Source organism: Heterodontus francisci, chromosome 27, assembly GCF_036365525.1.
Source record: "Heterodontus francisci isolate sHetFra1 chromosome 27, sHetFra1.hap1, whole genome shotgun sequence".
Lineage (NCBI taxonomy): Eukaryota > Metazoa > Chordata > Chondrichthyes > Heterodontiformes > Heterodontidae > Heterodontus > Heterodontus francisci.
Window position 1 is genome coordinate 71,094,781 of NC_090397.1, and position 14,895 is coordinate 71,109,675.

Sequence of the window (14,895 nt, forward strand, 5' to 3'; positions counted from 1 at the left end):
GCCTCTTGTATGGACTCCATTCCATTCTCCCAGTTTCTCCATCTCCAACGCATCTGCTCTGATGATGCTACCTTTCATGACAGCGCCTCTGATATGTCTTCCTTTTTCCTCAACAGAGGATTCCTCCCAACTGTGGTTGACAGGGCCCTCAACTGTGTCCAGCCCATTTGCTGCACTTGTGCCCTCACCCCTTCCCCTCCCTCCTGGAACAACAACAGGGTTCCCCTTGTCCTCACTTTCCACCCCATCAGCCTCCATATCCAAAGGATCATCCTCCACCATTTCTGCCACCTCCAGCGTGATGCCACCACCAAACGCATCTTCCCCTCCCTTCCCCTGTCAGCATTCTGAAGGGATCGGTCCTTCCGTGACAGCCTGGTCCATTCCTCCATTATCCCCGACACTTTGTCCCCTTCCCACGGCACCTTCCCCTGCAATCGCAGGAGGTGTAATACCTGCCCTTTTACCTCCTCTCTCCTCACTATCCAAGGACCCAAACACACCTTTCAGGTGAAGCAGCGATTTACTTGTACTTCCTTCAATTTAGTATACTGTATTCACTGCTCACAATGTGGTCTCCTCTACACTGGGAAGACCAAACGCACATTGGGTGACCACTTTGCGGAACACCTCCGCTCAGTCCGAAAGCATGACCCCGAGCTTCCGGTTGTTTGCCACTTCAACACTCCCCCTGCTCACTTGACAATATTTCTGTCTTTGGCCTGCTCCAGTGTTCCAGCGAACATCAACGCAAGCTCGAGGAGCAGCACCTGATCTTTTGATTAGGCACTCTACAGCCTTGCAGACTCAACATTGAGTTCAATAACTCAGAGCATGCCTGACCTTTTTTTTAATATTTTATTTTTTAACCATGTGCTTGCTTTTCATGTAGTCAGTGCTGCTCATTATTCTGCTATTAGCACTCTCTCTGGACTAATGTTTTGTCTTTCACCACAAACAGTAACATACGCTTTGCCTTTGTCCCAGGACAGTTCTGTTATTTAATCTCTCCTGCCCCATCACACACCTTCCCCTTTGTTCTCTCCCTCACTCCTCTCCCCTTCACTTGCTGAGAACCTAATTCTTTTCTAACCTTTGCCAGTTCTGATGAAAGGTCACAGACCTGAAACGTTAACTTTGCTTCTCTCTTCACAGATGCTGCCAAACCTGCTGAGTATTTCCCGCACTTTTTTTTATTGTGTTCCAGATTTCCAGCATCTGCAGTATTTTGCTTTTCCATTAAAAAGCTGGTCACTTTGTACTGACTCTGAGTTTTCATTTACAGAGTTACAATGTGCCACAACATATTTTCACACTGTTCTGATGCTACTTTTCTATGTTCCTGTTAAGTCACAGTTGTTTTCTAAAGTTTTGTGCCTTCAATGGATATAGCATGCCAGACATCCGGGTCCAGATAAGCTGCAGTCAAACCTAGCCACAATAGTGGTATTGTAAAATAGGAACAGGAGCATAGCGGTTATATTACTGGACTAGTTATCCAGAGGCTTGGACTGATGATCTGGAATAAAGGCCAGCTTGGGTCTGCAAACGAAACCCGACCCAAGCCCGACAGAACGACAGCCAACCTCGAGCCCGACCTGGCCCAAGTCCTTCCATTTTTTTCCCATGCCCGACCCAACTCGACCCGACCATCAGTTAACCTACCTTCCGTTTTTCACTTTGTTGTTGATCTGCGCAAGCTTAAAATAACTGTAACAAAACCACCTTTCTAGTCAAAACATTACATTAACATTGGAGCCACTTACCTGAGGTTGCGATAGAGCGTGTCTGACCTGACTCGAGCCTGAATGTCGGACTCGGAAGTGTGACCCGACCCGAACCCGACACATGTCGTCGGGTCCTGTCGGGTAACCGGCCTTTAATCTGGAGACATGAGTCAAATCCTGCTACAGCAGCTGGGGAATTTAAATTCAGTTCATGAATAAATCTGGAATATAAAGCTTGTATCAAAAATGGTGACCATGAAACTACTGGATTGTAGTAGAAACCCATCTGGTTTACTAATGTCCTTTAGGGAAGGCAATCTGCGGCCCTTACCTGGTCTTTCGTATATGTGACTCCAGACCCACAGCAATGTGGTTGGCTCTGAAATGGCCAAGCAAGCCACTTGTATCAAATGCTGGCCTTACCAGTGGTCTCCACATCTTGTGAATGGATAAAGGATGTGATCTCAGGCTTTTCTTTAAGTGGATTTCTGTACAGCTGAAGATAACAAGTGCCATTTTTGGGCCATCCACTTAAGCAGTTGCTCAGAAGGTGAATGTGTAACAGCACAGTCCCAGGTATGATTGTTTGCATATTTGTGTTGTATGCGTTATGAGGATTTTCATTTTTTTTTGTATTAAAACTTGGGATTCTACGAGCTGAATTTTACCAGTGGCTTGACGCAGTGGGTCGTGGCCGGGGAGGTCCGTAAAATGCTAGCGGGAGCTGCCCGCCACGGTCCATGACGTCGGGAAGGTCCCGCCGGACATTAACGGTGGCGGTGAGGTCACGTTGCGGCTCTCTCGCTGCTTGGCGGTGGGGACTTCATTAAAATATTTAAATGAGTATTAATTAAATTCAAATGAACGTACCCGTCGACAGCGGACGTCCCGCGCGATTTTACGGCCAAGCGGCTGCAATTCGCGCGCTTTCGGAACCCCTTTGGAATTCCAAGGTGAGTCACTGGTGAGGAGGGGGGAGGAATAAAATTATCGGGTTGGGAGGAGTGAGGAAGTTTGGAAAACACTTTTTATTGGCTGTAGGGATGGTGCGAAGGGGTTGAAGTGCAATTGTGAGAAGTTTGGGGGGGGTGCGGGAAGTTCAGGTCAGGAATGAAATAAGTTTTCTGAATATAGGGCAATGAAAAGCAAATGAAATATCCCTTTAACACTAAATTTTTGCTCAGGGCTTGAAGCCCTTTAAAAATGGCACCGGCGCCTGCACGGTGGCACTGGACGCAGTTGCCCCTGCACTTAATATCGTGCGGGCTGTGCAGCAGCACTTCCGGGTTGGAAGGCCGCTGCTTTCACTGATAAAATTCAGCCCTATATTTTTAAAAAACTGAAAAGGATTTCAGTGGACATTGAGACATCTGGAGATAGCTGAATGAGATGGATCTTTTGAAAGGAAGTTCAACAAAAGCTAAACTGGTAAACAAAGACTGGAAAGCAGGTAATTTCAAGGAAGCCAGCAGGGGGTTTGACCTCAGAGCTACTCTCTGCTGTGATGAGAGAATTTATGACTTGGCATGTGACTTGTTTCTGGAAGGTTTTGGTTTCATTTTTGAACTTTAAAAGCCAGTGGGTTTGAACAAAGGTAGGCAATTGGAATTTGATTTTGACCTGCCTGGAGGTCAGAAGAAGAACGAGAAAAGTATTCCCTCTCTGTAATGAATCCTTGTTCTTGAAAAGCAAAAGTTTGTATGAAGTGGTACTGTTACCTCCTGCATTTTCGAAGAAACCCTGAATTTGCAGAAATCTTGCATCTTTGAAAAAAAAGGACTTTTGCATCGAATGTGAAAACTGACACCTGTCGCTATACCCCTAATGGAAGACCTATGTGAAGCCTTCTACTCACAGAATCACAGAATAATACAGCGCAGAAGAGGCCCTTCAGCCCATCGAGTCTGCACCAATGCATTAAAGACACCTGACCTGTCTACCTAATCCCATTTGCCAGCACTTGGCCCATAGCCTTGAATGTTATGATGTGCCAAGTGCTCATCCAGGTACTTTTTAAAGGATGTGAGGCAACCTGCCTCTACCACCCTCCCAGGCAGTGCATTCCAGACTGTCACCACTCTCTGGGTAAAAAAGTTCGTCCTCAAATCCCCCTTAAACCACCCGCCCCGCACCTTAAACTTGTGTCTCCTAGTAACTGACCCTTCAACTAAGGGGAACAGCTACTCCCTATCCACTCTGTCCATGCCCCTCATAATCTTGTACACCTCGATCAGGTCACCCCTCAGTCTTCTCTGCTCCAGTGAAAACAACCCAAGCCTATCCAACCTCTCTTCATAGCTTAAATGTTCCATCCCAGGCAACATCCTGGTGAATCGCCTCTGCACCCCCTCCAGTGCAATCACATCCTTCCTATAATGTGGCGACCAGAATTGCACACAGTACTCCAGCTGAGGCCTTACCAAAGTTCTATACATCTCCAACATGACTTCCCTGCTTTTGTAATCTATGCCTCGACTGATAAAGGCAAGTGTCCCCATATGCCTTTTTCACCACCCTATTAACCTGCCCTTCTGCCTTCAGGGATCTATGGATAAACATGCCAAGGTCCCTTTGTTCCTCGGAACGTCCCAGTGTCAGGCCATTCATTGAATACTTCCCTGTCACATTACTCCTTCCAAAGTGTATCACTTCACACTTTTCAGGGTTAAGTTCCATCTGCCATTTTTCTGCCCATTTGACCATCCCATCTATATCTTCCTGTAACCCAAGACACTCAACCTCACTGTTAACCATTTGGCCAATCTTTGTGTCATCTGCGAACTTACTGATCCTACCCCCCACATAGTCATCTATGTCGTTTATATAAATGACAAACAATAGGGGACCCAGCACAGATCCCTGTGGTACACCACTGGACACTGGCTTCCAGTCACTAAAACAGCCGTCTGTCATCACTCTCTGTCTCCTACAGCTAAGCCAATTTTGAATCCACCTGATCAAGTTACCCTGTATCCCATGCGCATTTGCTTTCTTGATAAGTCTCCCATGTGGGTCCTTGTCAAAGGCTTTGCTGAAATCCATGTAAACTACATCAACTGCACTACCCTCATCTACACACCTGGTCACATGCTCAAAAAATTCAATCAAATTTGTTAGGTATGACCTCCCTCTGACAAAGCCATGCTGACCATTCCTAATCAAATTTTACCTCTCCAAGTGGAGATAGATTCTGTCCTTCAGAATTTTCTCCAATAGTTTGCCTACCACTGACGTGAGACTCACTGTTCTATAATTCCCTGGCTTATCTCTACAACCTTTCTTAAATAGTGGGACCACGTTAGCTGTTCTCCAGTCCTCTGGCACCTCCCTGGTGACCAGAGAGGAATTAAAAATTTGGGTCAGAGCCCTGCAATCTCCATCCTCGTCTCCCACAGCATCCTGGGACACAAATCGTCCGGACCTGGAGATTTGTCCACTTTTAAGCCTGCCAAAACCTCCAATACCTTGTCACTCCCAATGACAATTTGCTCAAGAACCTCACAGTCTTTCTCTCTGAGTTCCATATCTACTTCCTCATTCTCTTGGGTGAAGACAGATGTGAAGTATTCATTCAACGCCCTACCAATGTCCTCTGGCTCCACCCACAGATTTCCCCCTTGGTCCCTAATGGGTCCTACTCTTTCCCTGGTTATCCTCTTCTCATTGATATACTTGTAGAATATCTTGGGATTTTCCCTACTTTTACCAGCCAGAGCTTTCTCATGTCCCCTCTTTGCTCTCCTAATTGCTTTCTTAAGCTCCATCCTACTCTTTCTGTACTCCACTAATGCTTCCATTGATTTGCTCTCTTTGTATTTGCTAAAAGCCTCTCATTTCCTACTCATCGTACCCTGAATGTTTCTGGTCATCCATGGTTCTCTGGGCTTGTTGCTCCTACCTATTACCCTAGAGGGAACATGTTGGGCCTGTACCCACCCCATTTCCTTTTTGAATGCCCCCCACTGCTCTTCTGTAGACTTCCTGACAAGTAACTCTTTCCAGTCTACCTTGGCCAGGTCCTGCCTTATTTTGCTAAAATTCGCTCTCCCCCAATCCAAAACCTTTTTTTTTCAACTTGTCTATTTCTTTCTCCATAACAAGCTTAAATTGTACCATGTTGTGGTCGCTATCACCAAAATGCTCCCCCATCAACACATCAACCACCTGTCTGGCTTCATTCCCCAGAATTAGGTCCAGCACTGCACCCTCCCTTGTTGGATCCTCTACATATTGAGCTAAAATGTTCTCCTGTATACATTTTAAGAACTCCATTCCATCTAAGCCCTTAACACGATGACTATCCCAATTAATGTTGGGAAAGTTGAAATCACCTAATATAATTACCCTATTATTATTTTTACACACCTCTGTGAATTTTCTCCTCAATTTCTCGCTGACTATCTGGGGGTCTATAATAAACACCTAGCAATGTGGCTGTCCCTTTTTTATTCCTAAACTCTACCCATAAAGCTTCATTTGATGCCCCCTCCAAGATATCATCTCTCCTTACTGCAGTAACTGATTCCTTAACTAATGTTGCAATGCCCCCTCCTTCTACTGTTGAAGTTCTAACCATAACAGAGTATTCATCAACCTCGCCTGGAAAGATTTTGAGTAGCATCCAACTATTCGACTCTGGGACACCTCGCCAAACTGAAGGAATTCCTTCCAGATAATGGCTGTCTAAGTTTTAAAATTTCTTTTATTTCTATGAAACAGCTGTAATCCAAAATCCCTTTTTTCCCCAGCTAACCGGATTTTGGATATATGTGCACATGCATGTGGACTAGGGAAAAATAAGGAGCCTTAATATCTCAATTCATATATAGATTTACTTCATTATTGGTTGAGACTTGTTTTTATAATAAACAGTTAATTTTGTTGTTGATTACAGAAACCTGGTTGGTGTGCTTTATTCTGTGGACAAAGAGAGTATCTAATTGGCTGTTTCGGTAATTGGGAAAATTTATTGATGTACTGTGACCTGCGGAGAAGTGAGACTGAATTAACAGTGCACTCCTCCCACCTTGGTCGTAACATATGCAAGAGGTTGGACAAATGCACGATTGTGATCTTGGTGAATTCTAAAAGTAGAAGTGACTGATTTGACTGGAGTAAATTGCTTGACCAACACAGACCTCTGGAATAACAAATTACTCCACAAATTACACTCTACCTGAATTCATGCAGCATTCGCAACAAGGTAGATGATTTAAAGGCACAAATAGAGGTAAATGAGTATGACCTAATTGCCATTATGGAAATGTGGCTACAGGATGACCAGGACTGGGAACAGAACATGGACATTAAGGAAGGACAGGCAAAAAGGAAAAGGAGGTGGTGTTGTGCTGATAATAAGGGATGGGATCAGTACATTAGTAAGGGAGGATCTCAGATCGGAATAACAAAATGTGGAATCTGTTTGGGTGGAGCTAAGAAACAGCACGGGGCAGGAAATATTGGTAGGTGCTGTTTATAGGCCACCAAACAGTAATGGTAGTGTGGGGCATGGTATTAATCAGGAGATTACAGAAGTGTATAGCATGGGTAATACAGTAATTATGGGTGACTTCAATCTGCACATAGACTGGGTAAACCGACTGAACACGAATGCTGTGGAGGACCAGTTTCTGGAAGGTGTTAGAGATGGTTTTCTAGAGCAGTATGTTGAGGAACCAACTAGAGAACAGGCTATTTTAGATCTACTATTATGTAACCAGAAAGAGATAATTAATAATCTTCTTGTAAAAGAACCTTTATGGATGAGTGACCATAATATGATAGAATTTTACATTATGTTTGAAAGTGAGGTAGTTCAAACTGAAGCCAGGGTCTTAAATTTGAACAAAGGAAATTATGAAGGCATGAGGGGCAAATTGACTGAGGTGGATTGGGACATTGTCTCTGCCTTCACTGAGGAAGATACAAGAAATCTCCAAGAATTAGAGATCCAAGGGATTAGGGGGAATGAGGAATTGAAGGAAATTAATATTAGTAAGAAGGTTGTTTTGGAAAAATTAATGGGGCTGAAGGCTGATAAGTTCCCAGGACCTGATATTCTACATCTCAGAGTGTTGAAAGAGGTAACTATGGAGAAAGTGGATGCATTGGTGATCATTTTCCAAAATTTGATAGATTCTGGAATGATTCCTGTAGATTGGAAGGTCGCAAATGTCACCCCATTATTTAAGAAGGGAGGGAGAGAGAAAACAGGGAACTACAGACCTGTTAGCCATACATCAGTAGTAGGGAAAATGTTAGAATCTATTCTAAAGGACGTGATAAATGGACATTTGGATAATAATGATCTGATTGGACATAGTCAACATGGATTTATGAATGGGATATCATGTTTGATGAACTTGTTGGAGTTTTTTGAGGATATTTCTGACAGAATTGATAAAGGGTAGTTGGTGGTCGTGGTATACTTGGATTTTCAGAAGGCTTTTGATAAAATTCCCCACAGGAGGTTGGTTAGCAAAATTAAAGCACATGGGATAGGAGGTAATATACTGGTGTGGATTAAGGATTGGTTAAGAGGCAGAAAACAGAGAGTAGGAATAAACGGGTCATTCTCACATTGGCAGGCTATGACTAGTGGGGTGCTGCAACAATCATACTTGGGACCCAGCTGTTTGCAATATATATCAATGATTTGGATGTGGGGACCAAATGTAATATTTCCAAGTTCACGGATGACACAAAACTAGGTGGGAATGTGTGTTGTGAGGAAGATGCAAAGCACCTTCAAGGGGATTTGGACAGACTTAGTGAATGGGCAAGAACGTGGCAGATGGAATATAATGTGGAAAAATGTGAGGTTATTCACTTTGGTAGGAGGAACAGAAGTGCAGAGTATTTCTTAAATGGTAAGAGATTAGAAAGTACAGATGTATAAAGGGACCTGGGTGTCCTTGTCAATAAGTCACTGAAAGCTAACATGCAGATGCAGCAAGCAATTAAGAAAACTAATAGTATGCCTTTATCGCAAGAGGATTTGAGTACAGGAGTAGTGAAGTCACGGTTCAATTATATAGAACCTTGGTTAGACTGTACCTGGAGTACTGTGTGCAGTTTTGGTTCCCTTTCCTTAGGAAGGATATTATTGCCATAGAGGGAGTGCAATGAAGATTCACCAGACTTGTTCCCGGGATGGCGGGACTGTCCTATGAAGAGAGATTGGGGAAACTGGGCCTGTATTCTCGAGAGTTTTGAAGAATGAGAGGTGATCTCATTGAAACCTACAAAATACTTAAACGGATAGACAGGGGAGAAGTAGCGAAGATGTTTCCCCTGGTTGGGGAGTCTAGAACCAGGGGACACAATTTCAAAATAAGGGGGAAGCCACTTAGGACCGAGATGAGGAGAAATTTCTTTACTCAGAAGGTTGTGAATCTTTGGAATTCTCTACCCCAGAGGGCTGTGGAAGCTCAGTCATTGAGTATGTTTAAAGTAGAGATTTACAGATTTATAAATACAAATGGCATAAAGGGATATGGGGATAGTGTGGGGAAAAGGCATTGAAATGAATGATCGTATTGAATGGCAGTGCAGGCTCGATGCGCTGAATGGCCTACTCCTGTTCCTATGTTCCTACTCAAGAAAATATGTCTTATCTCGGGGAAAACGCACAAAATATCAGTATAAGCTAAATACAGAATTCTGGCAATTAATCATATCGTTGAAAAAACAAAGGCTTGCCATTTTAATTCAAAACTGCTTGTCAAGACATTATCCCTTTGCACAAATTACTCTTGCCAACATTTCATCATGTGCTACTTTATCATTTCAGGATTCTATCCCTTGGCAAAAGCTCTTAGTTGAAATAGTAAATGATTCTTCTTTTTCACAAATCCTGCATAGTTAGTTTTGTTTTGTTTTGTTTGTCCTTTATTATAAAATATTTGGAACATTTCACTGCATAATTAGGGCCATTAACAGTTCCAAAAGAAACAAAACAGAAACAAAAGGCTGAAATGTAAACCTTTCAAAGACAGGCATGTTGGGAGTTTCATTTATCTTTGACATAATTTGTTGGAAATCGTATTGTTTATTTGCTGTATATTCCTTTAATTAAAATGACCTGTTGGAAAATAAATACTTGGCAGGGTTACAGAACTTTCACTTTGCATCATGAACAATAACTGTTATTTAATTTAGTGTAGGCAAGGTTTCAAAACCATTTTTTGTATAAACTGTATCATCTGCCTTGAGTTTTTTCTGTGTTTGGGTGTGTGATGCGTGTCCTTGACTTAAACACAAGAAATTATTGGTTGAAGTGTTGGCACATGTGGAACAATATTTCCAATTTGCAAAGTAAATTACATTAGTGAGCAACAACATCAAGATTGGTGTCTGATTACATCAAAAGGATAGGATGAAATCAGCCAAAAATAGGAGAAATACTCCTCATTTTAAAATGAGTTTAAAAGCTTAGAAATTCTTGTTGGTAATAACATGAATAAACTCTTAATGGCTCAGATTTTGCTGGAGTAGGGCATCTCATGGCATGCCCTGTAGGTAGACTTATTTGTGCATGTTTAGGGATGAAAATCTTTTGCCCACAATGTTGCCGGATGTATTAGCTGGTAACGGTGCTGCAAGGACAACAGAGCATCTGGGACCCTGGTGAACAATAGGACAAAGACTGTATCGCCTTAACCAATGAGATTTAAGGATTGAGAAATAAACAGAGAAAGGAATGAAAAGGATTGTGAATTCAATGCCAAATCAGGTACAGAAAGAGAAATAAAGAGAAGGAAAGAGACAGGATTAAGGGAAAGAGAGAAAAAGATGGAAAGGAAAAGAAAAAATGAAAAGAATTGACATTTTTAAAAATCTCCAACAACAATTCACAACCTGAAGGAATGAGATTCCACATTTATAATCGTTCACATCTGAGCAAGAGAGGTTGATTGGCAGTCATTATTGTCATGAAGACCCCCACCTGCCAAGAATGAGGCATACTAATTTCATCACATGAACATTAATCTTAAACTGTTGCTGGAGTGGAGAGATGACTTGTTTAAAGAGATCAGCAGTGGCTGGAAAAAAAATTTACATTCGAAGAGATAGTCACCTCGGAAAAGACAATGGGAACTGTTCACTGATTCAATTAACAGAGATGATCTGGGCAATGGTGATCCACAACTTGGCCGGAATTTTATGCCACCCCAGCGAGTTGGACGGTGGTGGGTGGGGATGGCGTAAAATTGAGTGGGAGGCTCCGGAACCTTCCTGACGCACTCCCGCCTCCACCCCACTTTACATAGGGTGGGGAGAGGGGCAGAAAATGGGCCACCCGCACTAGGCCAATCAAGGCCCTTATGTGGCAACTTAACAGCCACTTAAGGGCCTTCGCCTGCCTCCACTGGGATTTTACCTTTGGCAAGCAGGTGTCCTGGAGCTTGGAAAGGCAACCCAGTGAATGTTGTCAGCCTCTCCGCATCCCAGGGGCTCTGACAATCAGGCACCTGGTGCCTGATTGAGGGCTGCCCCCGTTTCCCTAACCACCCCCGGGACCCAAGACATCCCCCTTCCTCCCAAACAACCACACTTGCCTCACCGGGGCCCGACGATATCCCCGGTGAGGCAACCCAAGCCTACCTGCAGTCCCAGCAGTGGTCATCGCCCCCATTGGCGCTGCTGCGACCACGAGCTGCTGGCCCGATGATTGGTTGGCAGCTTAATGAGGTGGGACTTTGTCCCTCAAGCGGGTGGAAGTCCCGCTTTGGGACAATTAAAGCCCGGGGACCGGTAAAATGCGGGACGGATCCCCGGGCAAAGTGGAAGCAGGTTCGCCACCGACTTTTACATCAGTGGTCAGCTCCTGTCCGCCTGACATAAAATCCAGCCCCTTGTTGGTGTAAGGGACAGCACTACACCCCTCCCATCGAGAGCTTTGGAATCCACAAATGAAGGAGTTTGTTAAAAAAGCAAGTCACATGACTAACCTGCTGGCCCACGTATGGTTTTGAATTGCTCACAGGACAGCTGGGTTAGACTGCAGATAACAACTGAACCTGGAAGAAGACAGCCTCTCTCTCACACTAATTTCCGGATCCACTGAAGCCACTTAAACCGCAAGAGAGAAAAGACCCCTGCATTGAAAACAAGTTTTAAAGTGTGCACTGGGCCCCAACGAAATGGCAAGACTTACTGGCAACCAAAGGCTCTACATCGAACTTAAAGGTCTGTAAATAATTCCCACATATTGCCTCAAACTTTTCCCCTTTATTCTTTCTACTTTTTCTGTCTCTATCTGTGTGTGTGTTTATCGCATATGCATGCTAGTGTGGTCATGTCGCGTATTCGTAGTCATTAACTGAATTAGAGATTAAGATTAATAAACTTCCACCTTTCTTGTTTAAATCTAAGAAAACCTGTCTGATTGATTTCTTTGCCTTACAATTGGAGAGCAGTGAACAAGGATTCACTGACGGGGAGCTAAAAACAGGGTGTTACAGTTAAACCAGGCAAAGGCTGAGATGGAACCCCTAGACCCCTTTCTCACCTGGTCATAACATTATCAATTATCACATCATTAAAAAGGTACTTATACTGTTAATTACAAGATGTAACTTTCTGTGGCGAGTTTAATGGCAATTAATGTATGAATGCAACTACATGATAATCACGGAGCGTTAAGGGCGAGATGCTGTTTTCGCAAAGCTAATGGTGGAATCGCATCAATTGATCAGCAATTCGTGGTGCTTCGCAATTCATGGAGCATCTCTTCCTCACCACAAGTTGCTGGCCACTTTGCACATTAGTAATGGCGTGCATTGTTCACAGACTGTTATTTTATCACAAAATCTGGGATACTGTGTTCATCTGACATTCAATTCATTTGTCAGCTGTTTTATTGGAGATGGCGACCCATATAAAATGAACGTGTTGAAATAGTGGGCAAAGGAATGATAAATAAAGATGCTAAATGTTCATCCACCAATATCAGCAACTGTCATTCCTGGACGTTTGAAACAAGCCCTCACTGCAGTTTTCAGTCTGAAAGGTAAATTACTGCCTCTCAGATAACAGCGGAAATCTTGGAAATGCAGTAATGATCTAAGCCATCCACTGTTTTAAAACAACCCAATCTAAGTCACTTCTGTATTGCTGGGGACAGTGGGGCAGAGGAGGTCAACGGTTTACCAGTACTACTTTAAATTGCATATAATGGGATATTTTGATCATTGTAGAAAGGATTAATTTATCGCAAGTTGCAGTCTGAGTCTATTTGAGTGAAAAGACAGTGACACTGACAAGAGAAAAAAGAATTGCAAAATGCTATTGACAACATGTCGGAAAGTTAGACATCAATGTGGAATTACCTGAGCAAATAAGATCAGGGTAAAGGGTAGTATTAATTATGAATGAATTTAATAATCTTGTATTATAATAGAACAGGAATGGGACTCTCATGAAGTGGTGGAAAAATTGACACAGACTGTTTTCTATTATAGTACGTTTAAAAGGTGGAGTTGAAAAGATCTATATAATCCTTGGCCTAATATTTATTGCTGCTGCTGGTGGGGGTGGGGGTGGGGGTGGGGGTGGATAGCAATGATAGTGGGAAATAAGTAAATGAGGAAACATTTAAAATTCAGTGATTGGAATGAAGTCATATCTGATATTTTGACATGGGGAGGAAAAATGTATAGCAGAATGAATGTACATTAAAGTTCTTAATTTGGAAATCTATTCAAGGTATGAACATTGAAATAGGAAGGGAAAAATGTAAAAACAATGGGAAAGAACAAAATAAAATGCATGATTTTGAAGAAGCATTGGACATAGAGTTTAAAACAGGGGCTTCATATAAAACAACTGGATCTTTAATAATTAAATAACAAGTTAGAGCAAAAATAGGAAAACAAATATGTCCTTTAAAATTTTTTAGGGAAACAGAGAACAGTGTCCTCTTTGAGTTGTGCATTTGACCCCATATCTAATCCATCCCAGAGACCACCTATGCAACATTGTCTGTCTTCATCTTGCCTCATCCCATCTGCTGCTGAAACTTTCATCTGTGCCTGTCGACTCCAGTTGCAATGCTTTCCTTGTTGGCTTCCCATCCTCCACTTTCCATAAACCTCAGCTCATACAAAACTCTGCTGTCTGTATCCTATCCTGCAACAGGTTCTACATTGGCTCCCAGTCCCCATTGCCTCAAATTTAAAATTTCCATTCTCAGTATTTAAATTACTTCTACCGCCTCTCCTTCCCTACCGCTGTAACCTCCTTCAACCCTCCAACACCCACCCAGCGCCCAATTGCATTGTGGTCCTATGAATCTGGCCTGTTGTGCATCCTTCCCCTTTCATCTCACCATTGACCAACATGCCTTCAACTGTCCAGGCACCTTACCATGAAATTCCCTTCTTAAACACTCTCCACCTTTAAGGGCCTCATTAAAATCCACCTCTGACTGAGTTATTGGTCGCTTTCCCAATATCTCCTTACCATGCTCAACATCATTTTTTTTATTATTAATAAGTGTCTTTTTTTCTTCGGCAGTGGGTCAGACGCCAGGAAAGGCTCAAGGAAGCATTGCTGCTGTCTTGAGTTGCTGCGTCAGAGCAAGAACAGAAGCTCAGAATGAAGCTGCAGTAAAATTCAGAAACTGCAATGCAGCCCCAATACAACCAAGCAGCACCACAGGGGATCCACTAGTATTATAAATAATTGATGAGTGCGTTGTAAAAAAAAGTATGTGTGTGGATCATATCATGTTTGTGGGAAAAGAAGATATTTGGAGGGAGCAGATTTAGGAACTTGGAAGATTGTCATGCAGAACCCGCACCTGCTAAGAATGAGGCATATTAATTTTGTCATATGAACATTGATTTTAAACTGTTGCTGGAGTGAAGAAAGGACTTGTTAAAAAATTACCAGACACTTGGCTGGAAAAATATTTGCATACTAACAGACAGTGCTTGGAGAGACAAAGGACTATTCCCTGGTCCACTTAACCCAAAATGGACTTTGATCACCAGGCATTGAAGTTGATCACATTCTAGGATGACTGCTAAGATGGCAGAATCCACAAACAGAAGTGGTCAAACCTGCTAGTCACGTGACTAACCTGCTGGGCAAGCTGGGGGTTTTGAATTGTGCCACAGAGCAAGGCAGAAGGCAGTTGAAACTGAAGCTGCAGCAAGGAAGC